The sequence below is a fragment of the Balaenoptera borealis genome (genome assembly GCF_965194805.1).
Source record: "Balaenoptera borealis genome assembly, contig: HAP1_SCAFFOLD_463, whole genome shotgun sequence".
NCBI classification, from domain to species: domain Eukaryota; kingdom Metazoa; phylum Chordata; class Mammalia; order Artiodactyla; family Balaenopteridae; genus Balaenoptera; species Balaenoptera borealis.
Window position 1 is genome coordinate 150,900 of NW_028123734.1, and position 19,756 is coordinate 170,655.

At 39.0% G+C, this 19,756-nt stretch overlaps 1 protein-coding gene and 1 pseudogene across 8 annotated transcripts in view; one reads left to right on the plus strand and one right to left on the minus strand.

Annotated features, from left to right (window-relative positions):
• Positions 1–19,756, plus strand: part of LOC309621446 (uncharacterized protein) — a 583,198-nt gene that overhangs the window by 150,431 nt on the left and 413,011 nt on the right. The window lies entirely within an intron of this gene.
• LOC309621444 (synaptosomal-associated protein 23 pseudogene) lies at positions 17,630–19,502 on the minus strand (annotated as a pseudogene). Its single transcript has one exon. The product of its transcript is annotated as a synaptosomal-associated protein 23 pseudogene (transcript).

The following is a 19,756-nucleotide window of genomic DNA, read 5'->3' on the forward strand; positions in this document are numbered from 1 at the left end:
AAGGAAAGACTGTTCTGCCTCTTCTTAGTGCTGGAACCCACTTGTTCTGCCCTGCAGCCCCCTGCCCCTACCTCACTACCTGGCTCACCCCATCTCGTCACTTGTTTCTAACACTGATGACCCTCCGTGGGGAGACCTCGCCCCTGATCCTTCTTCCGAAGTAACCCCTTTCCATCTGTTTCTCCTTGACTTGTTTATTTTTCTTGGCATTTATTACTAACTAAAATTATTTTTCTTTGTGTGCTGCCTTAGTAATTAAGGAAATGTAAATTAGAACACAGTGAGATACCGTTTCCCAAACAGCACCAAATTGGGCACATTTTTAAAAAGGTGACATTGTCTTTAAACTGCGTGTGGGGATGTAAATTGTTACAACCACCTTGGGAAACAGTTTCTCATAATTTAGTAGGTGTGAATGTGTAAACATTTTGACACAGCAATTGCACTGTATATAACCTAGAGAAATTCCAGCTCCTTCATATAGAAAACTCATTTAAGAATATTCATAGCTGTTTTTACTGTGATGTCAAAAATGGGGGAAAAACAATCCAATCAATTGGAATGGATGCGTTTGCTTAATATAATTTTATAAGGGATACAATAAAGCAATGACTATAGACTACAGTAAAATTTTCATAATAATGAATACTGTAACACTGAGCAAAACAGCAAGTTGCAGAATACATACAGTACGACTCCATTTTTTTAAAGTTCAAAACATGCAAGCCAAAGCAGTATCTTATTTAGCAGTATATTCATATTGACGAAACTGTAAAGAAAAACAGTGGAAATAACAAACAGGTTAGGATTAAAGAAGGACCAACAGAGACCTTCAAAGATATGGGTAAGTTTTCTTTTTAGGAAGGGTGGTTACACATGAGCGTTCATTTATTTTTATTCTTTACGTCTTCTGCATAACTTTCACACGTTATTTTGCAAATTTTAAAAGACAAATCAAAGCAATAATGCCAACAAACAATTGGGGAAAAGTAATATAACAATAACAACAAGAAAAAGTGAGCCCTATCTGCTGGAAAGTATTACAGAAGATACAGAAAAACACATTCAAAAGGCTTCTTTGTACACCAGAGCCAAAGCTTTGTTTCACAACATCTTAATGATTTCAGTGAGGTTCCTAGCTTTTGAAACAGTGATTCTCTGTTCCCTCCCCGCTACCTTGTTTATGACAAGGTGAATTCAAATAAGATACTTCTGACAGCTTTTAAACCTAAAACGCAATATAGAACTCTATTTCTTCTTTGACACATGCCACTTACATCTTTTTTTGGAGTTGGACTGTAGTTGTTTCATAGATGTGGGTCTTATGCCATGATCTGACAACACCCGGTCCCTGGTGTGCCACTGCAAAGCCTCTTAGGATCAGGAGACCCTCACAAATGGAAAAACTGAATTCACGATGGGACGTCAGATCAAATGTGTATGACATCAGTCTAGTGGCTTTCTGAGTTAACCAACCCTGGGGTATATATGCGATAGCCATAAAAGGTACTTTTAAGGAGATTAAAATGTACACTACTGAAAAAGATCAAAATTAAAATACATAACTGTCTTCATAGAAATTTAAATACCATTTTTACACATAGATTGTTTTGTTTGTGTAGTTGTAACAAAATAATCCTGAATATGCATAACATGTTCTGTTTTGTAAGACAACTGTGAAGATTGTAGGTATTTATATTGAGTAGTGAGAATGATAGCATTTTACAACTGGCTTTGACATCCCTCATCTCACACACTGGATAAAAAAACTGATGATCAGAGAGATTAAGTAATTTCTTTTCAGTCAGGCACTGAGCTGAGACCAGAACCCAGGTCCTCCTGACTCGGGGGTGGTTCCTCCTTTTCACCATCCAGCCCTGTCTGAAAAGGTTTACGGTCCATGGCAATGTCACATAGTGTATCTCATACCATCTTGTTCTCTGTGATTAACACTGTTATTTATGAAGCTTACCCAGTGGTCTAGGATGCAACTTCCCATAATCTATGAGTGCTTCCACATCATTTATCCACATCCACAAGACGGTAAGCTAAGGACTTTCCCCAAACTCTAGACCGTAGTAGTAGATACCCCAGGCAGTAAAACATGTCCTGGAATAAAGAAATTCTTATGATTCATACCGGACTGCTGTAGCCCTTTTGGATTCCCTACAGCTTTAAATTTCATATTCTTAATGCAAGACTCTGCAAAGCAGTTTAGAAAACAATGTAAAGATTTTAGTAAATTAAGACAGTGGTTTTGTTTTCTCCCATTTCCTACTTATTGAATGTTCTTGCTGCAAATAAATCAGATCTCTTTATTTTCCTATGAAATATCAGTGCTATGCAAGAATGTTGGAATCAGATGGTTCCACTGTGTCTGACATCTTGTTGTTGGTGTCCATTGAGTGTCTTTGTCCTTTCTCATATATGTTGTGATCATCTTGGTTCTTACTACGAGTGATTCTCAATAAAAACCTGGGTGTTTTGAGTATTACATTATGAGATTCTGGATATCATATAAATTTTCTGTTTGACTTGCCTATTCTGACACCACTCTAGCAGGGGATGACAAGCCATCTCATTACTGCCTGGTGGAAATGGGGGTCCAGGTCATGGTCTCCAGGTTTTGGATTTGTCTCTGTTCTCACCCAGGGAGCGAGGGGTTCCTTGTTACTGCTCAGTGGGGTTGGGATTTCTGGCTCCCACTGGACCTTCACTGATACCTCCTGCTGGGAGGGGCATGGGTGCCTTGTTCCTGCTCCTCCTTTTGCCTAACCTGACATCACGGAAGAGCCTCATTACCTTTGGATGGTGGTGAGAGTCCTGACTCTGAAACCACCTCTGCAGGGAGGGGTTAGTGTGCCTTGTTCTTGCTGGGTGGAAGTGGAAGTCCAGGGTCTCTGTGGTCTTCAGGGACACTGCTGAGATGGTCACTCATTACCACCGGCATTACCACCTGCTGAGGATGAATATCCTGGCTCCTTATGTTGCAGAATTAAGTCATATGGACCTTGTTCAGGCCCAGCTCAGCGGGGCAGGGTTCTTTTTTTCGAGTAGGAGAATAACGAGAGATCCACACAGCACAAGCCTTATTCTATGGGCAAAAAAAAAAAAAAAATGGAGAAGAAGGAATTAAGTTCATAGATCAACTTCTCACCCACCTGGTGAAAGTGATTTAACTGTAAAGAGTAAAGACAAAGGGAAGAGGAGTGAGGCAGAGGATGGGGAGACACATGCCTTAGTTAACCAGGGAAGGGGCAGGGCTTTTTTGAGGGAGTGGGGTACCACCCCCTTTATATCCATTTTTGGTCCTTAATGTCTGGTCCTGGCCACCAGTAGGTGTGTCATTTAATATGCTAATGTAGTAAAATCAACATATAATGAGACTCAGGGTCCGTTGGAGGTCAGATTCGTTGCCATCTTCGTCTCAAGCGGCTCCATCTGTTTCTTTTTTTTCTTTTTGTGTGTGTGTAGCTTCCTTTCTTATCTCTGGACCCTTTAGCTTAAGGATTTATGTTCACTCCTGCTAAAGGTTGGGGTGGGGAGGGTTGGAGGGTTGTGAGCGAGGACACTCCTACTAAAGTTGGGGGTAGATGGGTTTTGAGCAAAGATCTGGAGCGACTCTGGCAATACCTTTTCAGGGCTTCTCTGACACCCAGGGCCTGGGGGAGTTAGCACTGGGGTGCCTCATTGCAGACTGGCAGGGGTGGAAGTCTAGACTCCCAGATTGGACTTTGCTGGTAGGGTTGGGGAGGGGGCTGTAGTTTTTCTGTGGTGTTTGGCGGGAGTAGAACAGTTATTGCCTAAAAGTTTTCTGTATCTTTAGGCCTCACTTATTCTGGTCCTTTAGCTAGAGAGAACAGGCTTTTATTGGGATTTTATTTTACTGTGTACACTATTTTGCCTTTTCCAATTGGCATTTATGGGTGCTGACTTCTCCAGACCCAAGTCTGGAATATTAGATGCAAAAAGGGAAAACCCAGGCCACTCACTGTCACCTATAAAATTCTAGCACTTTACCAATTCCAAGAGAATATGATCCGACTCTTACCTGCATTTCACAGTGATTTTTCAATACAGAAATATTTTTCTCAGTAGGATCAGATTTATTCTGCATACCCACCACCTCTTATTCACCACGTAACACCTATTTGGGGGACAATTTCTATTTATCAGGTACTAAAAACCATCTTATATATTCCAAATGTTGCTATCTCAATCAGCAATATATCATTTGTTAATAGCCCAATGGCCAACAGCAAATGTATATAAATCATGGCTTGCAACCATTTGTAATTCACTAGAAGTGCAGAAAGAATCTGGGGAAAAAAAGTATTCAACTAGGTAGAGGTCATGGTAGATACTTTAAAGACTAGAAAATAAATCACTAGTTCTTAAGCATGTGTCGGAATTACATAAATTTAAAGAAGGACTGACAATTTGGAGAATAGTAACATGAGCAGACACGTGTAGGAGGCCGAGAGCATAGCATGAGCAAGGGGACAGGGACCTCCCTGTCTCTGGTGGGAAAGACATGTGCAGGGGCCACTAGGCACACAGGATAAACAGAGGTAGGCAAGAGCATGGCAGGTTTTAGGAGACAGACATCAGCATTTTAAGGGGATTTCAAAGGTGACGGAAACTGTTAACTATTGGAAATGAGGAAAAGGGAAGAGATCAGTTATTGGGAATCAGTGAATCTAGATACTCTAAAGGTAGTAGATGATGAGATTGAGGTCAGCAGCAAGGTTAGTTTGAGGCAGAAGATTCTTGAAGGAGGAGGTAGATGGAGTCTGGAAATAAAAGCTGAGGAAGAGGCAGGAAGCAGCCCACTGAACGGCCTTTCCAGAGGCTCTTCTCTGAAATATTACCCAAAGCCTCCTTCCTCAGTCCAGTGGCGCTTCCCCAGGCCTGGCCCTCACCGACCTTCTCATGACATCCTCCTCCCGGTGAATTAAAGGTAAACATAATCATCAGACTTAGGGCAGTAGAATAAAGGGAATGAGTATGAAGAAAGGGGCAGACGTCTCTATCCTAGAAATCCACGAGAAAGGGACCATCTCTGACCATAACACAGGGAGGACTGAAATTTGGGGAGAAGAGAGAGGTGGATTAAAGATGTCTTAAATTGAAGGAGAGAGCAAAATTCCCAGGTCAGGGCATATGGCACATCCACTTTAGAGGCCCTGGAAACCCCTTCATGACTGAATTGAAAGATACTAAATTGGGCAGGTAGATAGGAAGATGCCAGGCTGATCCTGGGGATCACCAAATCCCCTTCCCACCTAGGCCCTCCTCTTTTGATTATTCATTTTTCCAGTTCACAGTTTTATTTGCTAGAAAAAGTTACTCTTGCTGCACAGATTTAAAAAAAAAAAAAAAAATGTTTCCAGAAATGCAAAGAATTTTTCAGAGGGACTCACAGCCTCACTGGGGAAGAAGGGAAATTTTGTCTCAATACTTCTTTTTTCCGGGCTTCCCTGGTGGTGCAGTGGTTGAGAATCTGCCTGCTAATGCAGGGGACACGGGTTCGAGCCCTGGTCTGGGAAGATCCCACATGCCACGGAGCAGCTGGGCCCGTGAGCCACAACTACTGAGCCTGCGCGTCTGGAGCCTGTGCCCCGCGACGGGAGGGGCCGCGATAGTGAAAGGCCCGCGCACCGCGATGAAGAGCGGTCCCTGCACCGCGATGAAGAGTGGCCCCCACTTGCCTCAACTAGAGAAAGCCCTCGCATGAACCGAAGACCCAACACAGCCAAAAATAAAATAAAATAAATAAATAAAGTAGCTATAAAAAAAAAAAGAAAAGTGCTTTTAAAAAAAAAAAAAAAAACAAACTTCTTTTCCTTCCAGAAACTCCTCACACAGTCTTCTCTGAGTCCTGAACCATCAGACCTACTCCTCCCCCGCATCCCCACACAAAGCACTGCCCTCCATATCCTTGAACTCAAGGTGGGGAATGTACCAACCCCCATCCTTATTCCCTCCAGTCTCAGATCCTCCAAAACCTGGGGACCAGGAAAGGTCCCAGGCAGTAACACTTCTCTTGACAGAGGCAAAGAAATATTAATAAAAACAAAAAGAAAGAAAGAAAAAGAAAGAAAGAAAGAAAGATTTATTGCTTTTTCTCTTAGATGCATGATCTCATTGCTTAACTATACCTAATGAGGCCTAATTCTTCCTTCTAAATCTGGCCTCTCAGTCAGCAACAGATTTCACCAGTCCCACTGTGTATACTGATGATGCGCTGATAACCAAATGTCATTCTTGAAAAAACGTGGAACTTTTGACTATTTTCTAGTGCAGGAGTTTTGCAACCAGATTTCTAAAATACATAGTGAAACTGGTTTCGACACTAAACTCGAATAATTGATCTTAGGTTATGAATACAAATTACGAATAACCATAATATTATGAATAACCACAAATTATGAATAATCATAAGTCCAGTTTGGTTTACTAACATCTAATCCTCAGCAGAATGGAAAATGAAAAATATAGAATTCTATATTACATTTGCTATCAAATTTTAGCCAGTCTTGGAGACTCTCTTGGTTCTAGGACAAGGCCACATTTTGAAAGCAAATTCTTTAGTGTAGTGTTTCTCAAACTTCAGAGGACGTAAGGATCACTGGGAGGACCCCCCCAGACCCAGAGATTCTGATCCAGTATTTTGGGACTAGGGGCAGGGAATTTGCTTTTCTAATACAAGATGTTGTTGATGCTGCAGTCATCAGCACATTTTGAGTCACACTGCCTTGAAAGATACCCTGTTTATTTCCATTTTCATCATTGCTGTGTTCTCCATACCTAGTAGCTTAGAACCATTCATTATAATATAACTGAAGAGAGATAAGTTATAAGAAATTTTGCTCCCTTTAGTTGCTTGATTTTGAATTGTGTCCTTTGCTAAATAAGTAAGCTACCACTGAACCAAGAATATAAAATAAACCCCTAAATTCTAGTAGTTAGAACATCAAGTATTAAGAATGTGCAGTTTGAATGAGCAAGACATCCTTGGTCCCTCAGTGCAGCCCTCAAGTAAAACAGTGCCAGGAACTGTTTAGATTATGATGTCAGCATGGTGGTCAGAGCTCATTGCCCACAGAGTTTAGTGCGGTGACATTGGCTGCTGATAGCGTTTTCTCATTAGCCCTTACCTGTAACATGCTTGGAGAATAGAGGGATACTTAAAATGAACTCACCCTCTCTTGGTTTGACCAGTCTCCATTTAATTGGAATAATTAGTTTTTCCAAAAGTCATACTGATTTAAAGGATATTTTTACTTTTCTGTAGATTTGAAAATTCTCATTGCTGAGGATCCCTTGAAGATATGGCCACTCCCCAGGGCCAGAGAATGACACTCCCCAGCCCCAGGGCCTACCTGACCGTTGGCAAGAGGCCCAGTGTCTACCATGTGGGCCTGTCCATAGAGCAGCTTATAGCATGAAACTGGCTTCTTCCAGAGCAAGTGAGTAAGAGAGGGAGAGCAGGTCATTTTGTCACTTATCTTGGAAGCAGTACCTCTATTCATGCTTCTGCTATATACGATTTGTTTGAAAGAAGTCAATAAGTCTAGCCCATATTTAAGGGAAGGGGGAATCACACAACAGTGGGGATACAAGCAGATAGGGGTCTTTGGGGGTCACCTTAGAGGCTGCCTCCCATAAGAACACTTTTTTGAAATGCTCTCTAAATATACAAAATGAGCCAGTCTCCACAATTTATTCATCATAAAATTTCTCTGGTCAATTTTAACATCAAACCAGCATACACTGCGATTAGCCTTAATTGTTGGCATGTCACAATACATAGTCCATTTTTCTAATTTGATAATACAGTTGAAATTTTTGATCACTCCAAATTTAATCATTTGTTTTGATTTTCATATAAAAATTTTTTGTATAGAAAATTTTTTAAAAGTTTAGAGGACAGTGTTGAGCTTAAATGTATACTTTTATAGGTCTTAAACTCAAAGAAAATTATTTTCCATTTTGGGATGATTAAATGGTCCTCAGAAACTTACTTGTACTATGTGTTTGCTTACAGAACCTTTCAAGTTTGAGTACATAGTTGAACTTCCAAATAGTAATTTGGTAGAAGTAAAATGGTTAATGTTGACAAATTCACATAGAATATCGTCTCATGAGTATCCAGCATGGATCTCACACTTCATACACCCCGAAGGCCCACTTGAGACCAGGATGCCATGATGAGGTTCCTCCCTCCCCAGTAAGGACCACAGCTCAGCCAGCTGCAGACAGGGCTGATCAACAAGTTCATGCTCTAAAAGCAGAGTTGCATTATCTCATTCAAACTCCCTAGTAAAAAATTATATTCTAGGTACGTTTCTTACCTTCATCCCAAAGGTACACAGAAGAAACTAGAGGAGAGTTTTCTGGATAGACACATCTGGTCCTTTTGTGTGAACTTCAGTCACTCAAAATGGGTATGCTGCCTGTAGAAACGTTTCAGCTTGCAAAAAACCTGGCCCAGTATCAGACTTCACTTGAATTCTACACTGGTAGCAGTGAGTGGAGAGGAAGGTCGTGCAGGGACAATATCCTGCAGAGGAACACAGTCTTGCATGTAAGTGTCTCCTTGGTCTTGCCAAACCTCAGTTTCCTCTTCAGTAAAAATAAAGTAAAAGAGTGACCTTGGGTTAGGCAAAGTCTTAGATACAACATCAAAAGCACAAGTGATTAAATAAAGATAAGTTGGTCTTCATCAAAATTCAAACATTTTGAACTTCAAAAGACATCATTAATACATGAAAAAACAGGCCACAGATTGGGAGAAAAAAATTCCAAAGCATATATATGATAAATGACTTGTATCTAAAATATATTTTAAAAGCATACTCAATTACCAGAAGAGAAAAATGCAATAAAAAATAAACAACTATTTTTGAATAGACATTTCATCAAAGAAGACATATATAGGAATGACCAAGCACATACATGATTCTCAATATTTTTAGACATTTTAGTAATGCAAGTAAAAAACACAGTGAGATCCTAATTCACTGTCACTCGAATGACTACATAAAAACACTGGACAATAACAAGTGCTGGAGAAGATGTGGAGAAATTGGAACCCTCATTCGTTGCTCAAGGGAATATAAAAAGATGCCGCTTTCACTTATTTGAAAATTAACTCCTGAGCGTCCATCCAAGAGAAATAAAAATATGTGTGTCTGTACAAAGATTTGTACATGAATGGTCATAGCAGATCATTTACAACAGCTAAAAAGTGGAAATAATACAAATGCCCATCCATGTTACAACACAGATGAACCTCAGATATAAGTAAATTCTAAAAAGCACAGATTATAAAATTCTATTTATATGAAATATCCACAAAATATAAATCTGTAGAGACAGAAAGTACATTAGTCATCACTTAGAATTGGAGTGGGAATGAAGAGTGGCTGCAGATGAACACGAGGGATCTTTATGCGGGGGTGGAAATGTTCTAAAGTTGGGTTGTGGTCTTAGTTGTACAACACTACAAATTTACTAGAAACTATTGAATTTTACACCTAAATTTGGTGACTTTTATGGTATATATATATGTATATTTATACTATATAACATATAATTCTATGGGAATATATATGATATATATACATCAATAAAGCTGGTAAAAAAATAAAATGGTAACTTTCAGTGTTGTGGTAAAAAGTGGAGTTTCAGTGCGTGGTGTATGGGGCTAGTTAATGAATGGCAGCTATTAGTATCACCATTGTCTTGATTTCTGACTCTTCTTTGTCATCATTTCGACTTCTTAACTACTATGTACGATTAAGAGACCAAACTTGTATGTATACTCAAAAAATGGAGTGATAACTCACCTTTTCCTGCCACATTCTTGTGCCATTTAGATAAAAAAGAAAATGAATATGTAATATCATCACCTACAGATGGAATTATGTCCATAATTTAATTAGACCTTATCAGTATTTGAAATTATTTTCCCTAAATTCTAATCCATGAAATAAAGGCACAGTCATTTCTGTTAGAAGTCTTCACTTCATAGTGAAACCAAATTATTTAATAGTATTTGCACCAACAATCTTAGGAAGCCATTTATATTTTTAAACATTTGGTGGTTTTCTTTTATAGCTCTTGTAAAATATAAAAATAAAATTATTTTAGCTTATAGTCTATAATTAGAGATACAATCAAGAAAAGAGAACAGAAACTGAAATTCTGATAGCAGAATGAATTTTATAGGCCATTAGAAACTTTGAGAGCCACAAATTTTAATTAACATTTTATGTTTGCAAGTTGTTAGAGCCATTGCATTTTGCTGCCCTTCTATGTGTAAGAAGCATATTTTAAATAGTGAATGTAGAAAACAAAATGGGAAAAGCTCCACCAATAATCCAAATATTTCACTTTTCTTTATGTATTCTCGAGGGTTTCTTCCAAGTTTTATGCTTGCTTCTTTTTATTACTGGGGGGCGGTAATCCTCTACTAGAGTGGGGTAAAGCAGTAAGAAAACACAGGTAAAACCAAATATTAAAAAAAAATTTTTTAACAAGAAAAGTAATGCTAAATATCTAGAATTTTGCTTCATTGCAGAGTTACTTAGCTCCTTGTTAGACTAAGGCTGGGAATCATCATGTTCTTTCACATTTCAAAATAGGCCATGATAGTGTTGGGTACAGACAAGAAAATTCCCAAGTTGCTGAAAATTACCTTTCTGTTTTAAGTAAATAAACCCTGGATTCATCTATGATTTTAAGAGGCAAGAAAAGACACTGCATGTACAAAAATTAGAAAATTAAAGCGACAAGAAAATACTACACAGTGGAGGCAATGGGCAAAATTCAGACCAATGTGCCCATTTAGGGACTCCTAATGAAAGTAAGGAGGAAGAGGAGGGTGGATGTGGGGAAGGTGGTACCTCCTTCCTGCTGACACAAGGAGTGCTCTTGAGTTTCGGTCTCAAGCTCCTTTGGGAGATGAAGAAGAGTTCCTGAGTCCTTGGGTCATTTGGTAACAATGACCTGTGACCACTCCTTTCCCCTGAACCCCCAATGTCTATTAGATGAAATTGTCCTTCTGGCTAACTCTTCAGTGATGTGTAACTCACCTTCTTTTCAGGGTCTTTTTCTTTGTTTTTTTTCTGGACACTTATTGTTCTATCTGTCCAGTGTTCTCTTTTTGGGAGACACTTTCTACCCTGTTCATCTCTGCAACGCCTTCCATCCACATGATCTCTACAGAAGGTGTCATATTCTTAGCTGACGAACCTCTGGTTGATTCATCAGGGATGAGCTTCTGACCTAGGGTTGGATGATCATGATTCTTCCCTAGGAATCTAAAATGAGACTAAAATGTTTCACTTTCCCACTCCCATCTGATTCATCTCATGAACCAAAGACATAATCTTAGGTACCCACATTCATTGAAGGAACAAAAAAGCCATCCCCCCCAGGAGGATAAGAATAAAGTACACACATATAGGGAAGCAGAGAAAAGAGAAACAATCTCTTTTTATTTTCGCAAATTCAAGTTGTATTTCTGTAATGTTATTTTGAGAAGACATATTTCTAATACCAAGATTGTAGTTACATGTCCATTGAGCTCACCCCCTTGTAAGTAGAGAGTATGCACTTTGTTTAAAACTTAAACTGTGTTCTCTTCATCTAAATATTCAAGCCAGTTTCACGTAGAAGCACTCACTTTTCTTAACTGCTGTTGAGATGTTACATAGATTCATACATTGAAAGACAGAGATCTCAGAGAAGGATTTTTAGACAAATGCCACCCTTCTCAACGAGAGAGATCATTAAAAAAAATCACTGGCGATCAGATCTCTTGGCATCAGTCAAGTGAAGTCTTGCCTCCCTGTCCTTGCCAACCTATATGATACGTATTTGACATATCATATAACTAAGAAATCAGTTTTGTTGTTTAACAGCTAAGATTTTTGGAGTTTTTATACCACAACATAACCTTACCTGACCTCACTGGCGTGAATATTTATTTAGTTTTCATACTTTTTTTGACTTTTACTTACATGGAACTTATTTTATTGATATTTTATATGAGAATATAAATAAAAATAAATTTGCTTTGCATTTCATCACCACACAATTATACAATGTAATGTTGATTGGTTTTATCTATATCTATATGTTTATCTGTATCTATCTATCTATATCAAGAAGAGTAGTAGGGAATTATGTTGAGATTTTTAGTAACTTCTGTTTAAGCATAAGAACTATTCTTTGAGGGGAAGCCAGAATGGGAGTGAAAAACTGGAAACTGCACTCAATTGCAAGAAATACTAGCCCCAAAACAATTAAGGTTATGTGTATATCTATCTATATATATAAAAAGGTTATATATATGGGAAATATATATTATTAATATAATATACAGAATATATAATAATTTAATATATTGTATAATAATTTTAAAGATAATAATTTAATGTAATATTAATATTTCACAATATATAATAATTTACTATAATATTAATGTATATATATTATTTTTATGAGAGGGAAATATATATATATATATATATAAAGGTTTTATATATATATATTTCCCTCTCATGAAAAACCAAAGGGGCAGCACTTTGTGGGTGTAGCACCTCCATGATATGATTGCAAGAGTCTTCTTAACAACTCCTCTATGAGCTCAAGAACAAAACAAAAAATCCCCACTCATTTTTGCTCTAATTCCCATATACATATATATATATCCCTGATCTACAAATCTTGTAGATCAAGATCCTGCTACTCATTACATTGAAGTGTTGTATTTTATTTCATTGGGTGCTCCATCAATTATACTCTTTCACATTTTCTCCCAACTTCCATCAGAAGTGCACACGTACTTTGTTCATGGATCAAACACTGTTGATACCACTTTCATGGACATAGGAAGGTTTACACCAACCTTCATCTTCAGGGATTTCCATGCAGAGGCTGCATTGATAAGGAATGCATATTATCAAGGAACACTTGGCTCTGGACAAGATGGTAACAGCCATGTTATGAGATAAAAGGACAGACTCTGAATTTGGAAGCAGGTCAGAGTGTTATATGACACTGGTGGCTGCATTTTGATATGTGTATGTACTTGGCTGGATAAAATGTTGAAAGAGAGGGGAAGAATTTGGCCCCCAAGTTGCCTATATACTCCTGACCATAAATAAGTTCTTATAACTTAGTTTGTATCAGAAAGCAACCTCCACAACATTAACATTGGTCACGGTCAGGTAGCATAACAAAAAGATGAAATCATGATATTGGAAACATTAAAAAAAAAACGTGGAGCTGCTTATTTCATGAAATGTTGGGAAATTACAAGTTTTTTAAAAATGGCTTTATTGAGGCTACAAGTGTTATGTTAGACCTCATAATGAGGTCTGCTATGAGGTGAATATTTTTTAAAACTGACAAATTTAAGGAGAACCCGGCAGGAAGGGTGGGGAGTCTGCTTTAGTGAGGGGTCCAGTCACACCAGCACCGCGTAACAGAGAAAAGCAGCGCACAGCCATTCTGTACTCCACAGAGAGACCAAGAGAGGGAGAAATAGAGTATACACATCAACGAAAATGCAACAAATTGGTAGAATAAACCGGAGTCTGGAAAGTAGTAGTAAATATGGTGTGAAAATATGAATGAAACTTACTGTTAAGATTCCTGGGAAAATCACAGAAACCCCTCAGGGGGCCTTAAGCTCTGATGTGTAAAACAGCAACTATATGCTCAAAGTACCAGAACAAATTGGGAACTTATCACTTCAGAAGTCAATCAGATCAAAAGGAAAATTCAACACTGGGAGCATAATGAGACAGAAATTCTAATTTACTTGACAGAAAAGGAGGATCACTTTAAATCACCATGTGGATACCAGGATTTTAAAATGGGCCAAACAGGCTAGAGAAGAACATTTCAGTAGGAGAAAAATGCCCTAATACACTAGCTTATCTATCTTATATAAGCAAGCTCTGGAAACTTTTTAAAAATAATAATTTTCTTGAAGTATAACTAACCATAATGGGTTGAATAGTGTCCCCTCAAAATTCATGTCCTCCCAGAACCTCAGAATGTGACGTATTTGGCATTGGGGTATTTGCAGATGTAATTAAGGTAAGGATTATGGTGAGATCCCATTAGATGAGAGTGGTCTCTAAATCAAATGAGATTGTCCTTATAAGAAACAGAAAAGAACACACACAGAGACGCAAAGGAGAACACCATGTGGAGATGGAGGCAGAGATTTGAGTGGTCAATCCAGGAAAATGCCAAGGATTGCCAGCAACCACCAGAAACTAGGGGAAAGGTATGGAACAGATAGTCCCTCAGAGCCTCCAGAAGGAACTAACCTTGCCCAAACCTTGATTTTTTGACTTCTGGCCTTCCAAAACTGTAGAGAGAAAACAATTCTGTTGTTGTAAGCCACCAAGTTTGTGAAAATTTGTTTTGGCAGCCCCTAGGAAACTAATACAGATTCTGGTACTGGGAACTAAGGTGCCATAGTAACAGATACCTAAAAATGTGGAAGTGGCTTTGAATTTAGGTAATGAGTAAAGGCTAGGAGAATTTAGAGGTTGGTGATTGGAAAATCCTAGATCATCTTGATGAGAAAGTAGAAATATGATGTTAAAGGTGATTCTGGTGAGAGCTCAGAGAGAAGTCAAAAGCATTGTAAGGAAAGCGTCTCATCATGAACATCCTATTGTTCATGAACAGAATCTTGATATAAATGTAAATATGATTATAATTATAAATATAAATCTCTCTGGTGAGACTTTAAAAGGAAATGAGGAACATATTATTGGAAATTGGAGAAAAGGTAATTTTTGTTATAAAGAGGCAGAAAACTTGGCTGAATTGTGTTCCTTCATTCTGGGTGGAAAATAGAACTTACACGCAATAAACTCGGATATGGAGCTGAAGAGATTTCCAAGCAAAGCTCCTTCCTGCTGATAGTAAAATGCCCGAGGAAAGAGAGAAATTGAACAAGGAACTACTAGGCAAAAAGGAACCAGCCCTTGATTATTTGGAAGGTTTCAAGCCAATCCAGATTACAGAGTATGAAGAAACGAGGAAATTCATTTTTGGGGGAAGTGTGCTGGGGAGAGAGGGCCAAGGTGTGGCTGGAAAACGTGTTGCAGAAGAGATTATGTAGGTGACTCCTGGGTCCACTCAACCATCTCAGCAGAAGCCCGGAATAGAGATGGGCTTATACGGGGAGATTCAGTGAAGAACTCTTTTGCCTAATGGAGTAGACCCCCTTGACACACACCAAAGACCAATGTGGTTTTTGAGAATGTTACATCAGCAGAAACACTGCCAGCTTGGACTGAAGGGAACAGAGACAGGAAGAAATGAAGGGAGGCTATTAAACTCCTGAGATTTTACAAACAGGTTGTGGGACTGATAGAACTACTTGGCTACAAACATGGGTTGACCTTCAGGAAAAAGGATGAACAGTTCCAAAGGCAGAGTGTGGACATGGAAGTAGAGCCCAGAGACACAGGCTTAGGGCCAGGGGCCAACAAGGCCACCACCATTGGCCCAAAGGACAGGGCATCAAGCCACAGAGAATCTTCTTTGAAACCTAATGGGATTTGTCCTGCTGGGCTTAGAGTTGCTTGGTGACCCCTTTCCATTCCTAGATGAAAACGAGAATGTCTATTCTGTACCTGTACCACCACTCTATTCTGGAAGAGAAAGTGTTACCAAGTCTAAGACCATACTGCTCGCTGCACGACAGGCCAGTAATCAAGAGACGAGTTGTAGGGGCAAGGAATAACGACTTTATTTGGAAAACCAGCAGACCGAGAAGATGGTGGGCTTATGCCCCAAAGAACCATCTTGCCTGAGTTAGAATTCAGGCTCCTTTTATACTAAAAGGGGAGGGAGTAAAGTCAAACACTTCCTAGTTCCCATCAGCCTCTGGAGGGGATGTGTTAATATTTTCCTCCCTGCAGTCATTCACAGGTGGACCTGATCAGGATGTTTCCTGTGAGCTAAACAAAGGTATTTTAGCTTAATACTCATTACCTGGAAAGCAGGGTTCCCAGAGATGGGCCATTATGTATAATTCAAGCTTATAGGCAACACCCCTTTAGTGATTAACTTGTAATAGAATACAAAAGATTCTTCCATATTACAAAAGGTTGTTTTCTAGTTTCACAGGTCCACAGGTGGGGAGACAGTTTTTCCAGGCATGGACCATACTACCCAGAGTCTCACCCATGCCTGATTTAGATGATGAGATTTGGGACCTTTTATGTTGATGATATTTAGGTGAGCGTTTGAGCTTAGAGTTGATGCTGGGATGGGTTAAGGTTTTGGGGGATATTAGAATGGGGTGAATGTACTGGGCACATGAGAGGGATGTGAATGTTTACTATCATGTAGGAGCCATTACTCTTTATTGCTCTTTTATTCAGAGTTTTACTAAATTTTTTTGTTTATGTTTCATGTGAACTTTCGAATTGGCTTGACTAAAGCACCTCACCACTCACCAAAACAAAAATGAAAGCCAAAACTGTTGTTATTTTAATTGGGATCACATTACATGTATACATTAATTTAGGAATAACTAATATCTTAATGATACTAGGTCTACTTAAAACCTATTGTTTAAGACATATTTACCTGGCTAATTTATTATTGATTCCCTCTTCCCTTCTATCCATATTTCTTTTTTTTTTTTATTTATGGATCTTTGCTTTATTCAGTTTGTCAAATAAGAGCTGACAAAATGATTGCTTTCCACCCCCCAAAAAGTAGTCACAGAAGCACATCACTTATTTGAAAAAACAGTTTCCTTAGCTACAAAATTTAATTGTAGGGATCAAACAGTGGTTATTGGTCAAACCAATCGACATCAATAGCTTTGAAGTGTGCAGAAGCTAGTTTTTAAATAAAGGTGACAAATACCAATCAAATTCTTATAACACTGTTCAAGATCTAAACAAATGTGATTCTGGAAGTTGAATACAAAAGGCTAAGAGAATGATAGTGCAGTCATCAATAAGTAAACAAAGACATAATTTTCTAAATCATTTTTAGTTAAACAGAATACATTCTAGTTTTAAAAAAAGTTTAAAGCTACATAAAACTCAGAGTAATCTAACCATTTTCTACCTGAGATCAAAACAAGTTTCTTTTTTCCTATCTAAACATAATTCTTGGCATTGAGGTAAATCTGAATTCATGTGATATACTTTGTCAAACTTTTCAAAAAATTTTAAGCCCTGCTTAGAGAGAAATTCTCATATTATATATACATATTGACATATTTTTTCTTCAAAGACTAATGACACATTTATGAGGTTAATAGGCCTGTAATGGGACCATGATACTATTTTTTTAAATTAATTAATTTATTTTGGCTGCATTGGGTCTTCATTGCTACGTGTGGGCTTTCTCTAGTTGTGGCCAGCGGGGGCTACTCTTCATCGCGCTGTGCCGGCTTCTCACTGCGGTGGCTTCTCTTGTTGCAGAGCACGGGCTCTAGGTGCGTGGGTTTCAGTAGTTGTGGTGCGTGGGCTCAGTAGCTGTGGCTCACGGGCTCTAGAGTACAGGCCCAGTAGTTGTGGCTCACTGGCTTAGTTGCTCCATGGCATGTGGGATCTTCCTGGACCAGGGCTAGAACCTGTGTCCTCTGCACTGGCAGGTGGATTCTTAACCACTGTGCCACCAGGGAAGTCCAAATGATAGTACTAATAATATGAAAATAAAAAGCCATGCATTTATACCATGTATTCCTATATGGTGCAAAATGAAATGGGATCATAGAATTTATGTACATAAATGAATCACGAAGAGTTCAGAAATTAAGCTCACTTTGAGAAAACTCATTCTATTCTTTTTTGAAGCAGAGGTTGCGAAATTGTGATGTATAACAAAAATGTTGTGTATACAGACTCCAAAACCAAGCATTGGCCTAAGTTGGCAATAAGTGCAACTTAAATAGAAATTAAACCCAACTAGATCTTCACTGTGGTTATGCAACTTCTGGCTTTAGGGTCTGCACGTTTTACTGAGGTAACAACCTCTTATCTCTTGCCTCTCCTCCTTGTGCCTGCCCCCAGTGCCCCCAGCTTCCTTTTACATGGCTGTCTTTGGCAATGCTTGCAAATTTTGAAAGCAGAAGAACCTGCTAAGTAAATGGAGAGAATGAAAAATAACACTATATGTGATGTATGAAAACCAACCTAAGAGTATGGACTGAGAAAGAAAATACTAGAAGGAAAACTAAGCAGCAGTCTACCCTCAAGGGAAAAAGAGAAAATAAAAGAATAGGGGGGCTGTTACTCCTAGATCTTCTTCCACATCATCTCCCAATTAGAAGAGTGTGGAAACAAAATTTCAAACTCTGGAAAGGTAATGACTTTGAAGGAGGAGCTAGGGAAATGAATAAATGATAAAGAAGTACAGGGCTTCCCTGGTAGCGCAGTGGTTGAGAATCTGCCTGCCAGTACAGGGGGACACGGGTTCGAGCCCTGGTCTGGGAGGATCCCGCGTGCCGCGGAGCAACTGGGCCCGTGAGCCACAACTACTGAGCCTGCGCGTCTGGAGCCTGTGCTCCGCAACAAGAGAGGCCTCGATGGTGAGAGGCCTGCGCACCGCGATGAAGAGTGGCCCCCGCTTGCCACAACTAGGGAAAGCCCTCGCGCAGAAACTAAGACCCAACACAGCCATAAATAAATAAATAAAATTTTTTTAAAAAAAGTACAGCAGTAGCTTTAGCTGTCAGTGAGTTTCTTTGCTGTGGCATTGGCATTGTCAATACGATCTTTGTTGGTGTTAGCCTTTTCTGTGATCCGTTCTATTTGTCGATTTTGAGCCTCAATCTCATTGCCCATGTCCAGGGCCATGTTTTTTAGATTTCCTAGGATACTTCCCACTTGATTCAGGTTCTCTTCCATTTCATCTTCCCTGGCATCATTTGTTATACTATTACATGGGCATATACAAAGGCCACAGCACTAGTTTAGTTCTGTTAAAGTCTTCTCTGCTTCTCTCATGTCTTTGTTTATTTGGTCCATGCCTTCTTCTGTGTGTTTTAGTTGTTCCCCTTGTTCATCCAGCATAGTGATAGTCTTGATTCCTGTATCCTGAGACTCAATGTCTAAACCCAGGATTCTCCTCGTACTTTCCGGAGACTCATCAGTAACCTGGTTAGCCCTCAGCTGAATTTCTTCTGCTGACAGATTATCCATGATGAATTAAAACTCTTGATAGGTGCAGAAACTGAAATGTAGATACTCAAGCAGTTCTGGCCACTCCCTTCTGGCCGCAGCAGCTTGGACACCTGCAGGCCGAACTCCCACCCATATTTCTTGAAATCCTTCTCCTTTTTATGCCTAGTCTGTTCATTTATTATCTCAGTTCTAGATATTCTAAAGGATACAAAGTAGAATCATATTCTGCTCTCAAGCTGTCTATAATTTCATAATGAAGATAAGGTATCTGCATTTATAATTCAAATCTGAGAGAGAAAATAGTAAGTATCCCACAAAACAGGAAACCTTCTTTAGAATCTAAACAGCCTATAACGAAAAGCAAAGATCTCCACTCCCCTTTCCTATTTATTGGACTGTTTATTAGAGTAGTGCACCAGTGGGCAGTGGAAAGTGATGTGTATGAACTTTGGAATAGGCAGACCTGAATTAATTGCCTAGGGGTAAGGGCTAGGTAAGGAAACTTGAGTCAAATTTTGGAACCAGTTCTCTTGCTTTCCTAATGGACATCCCCATATCTT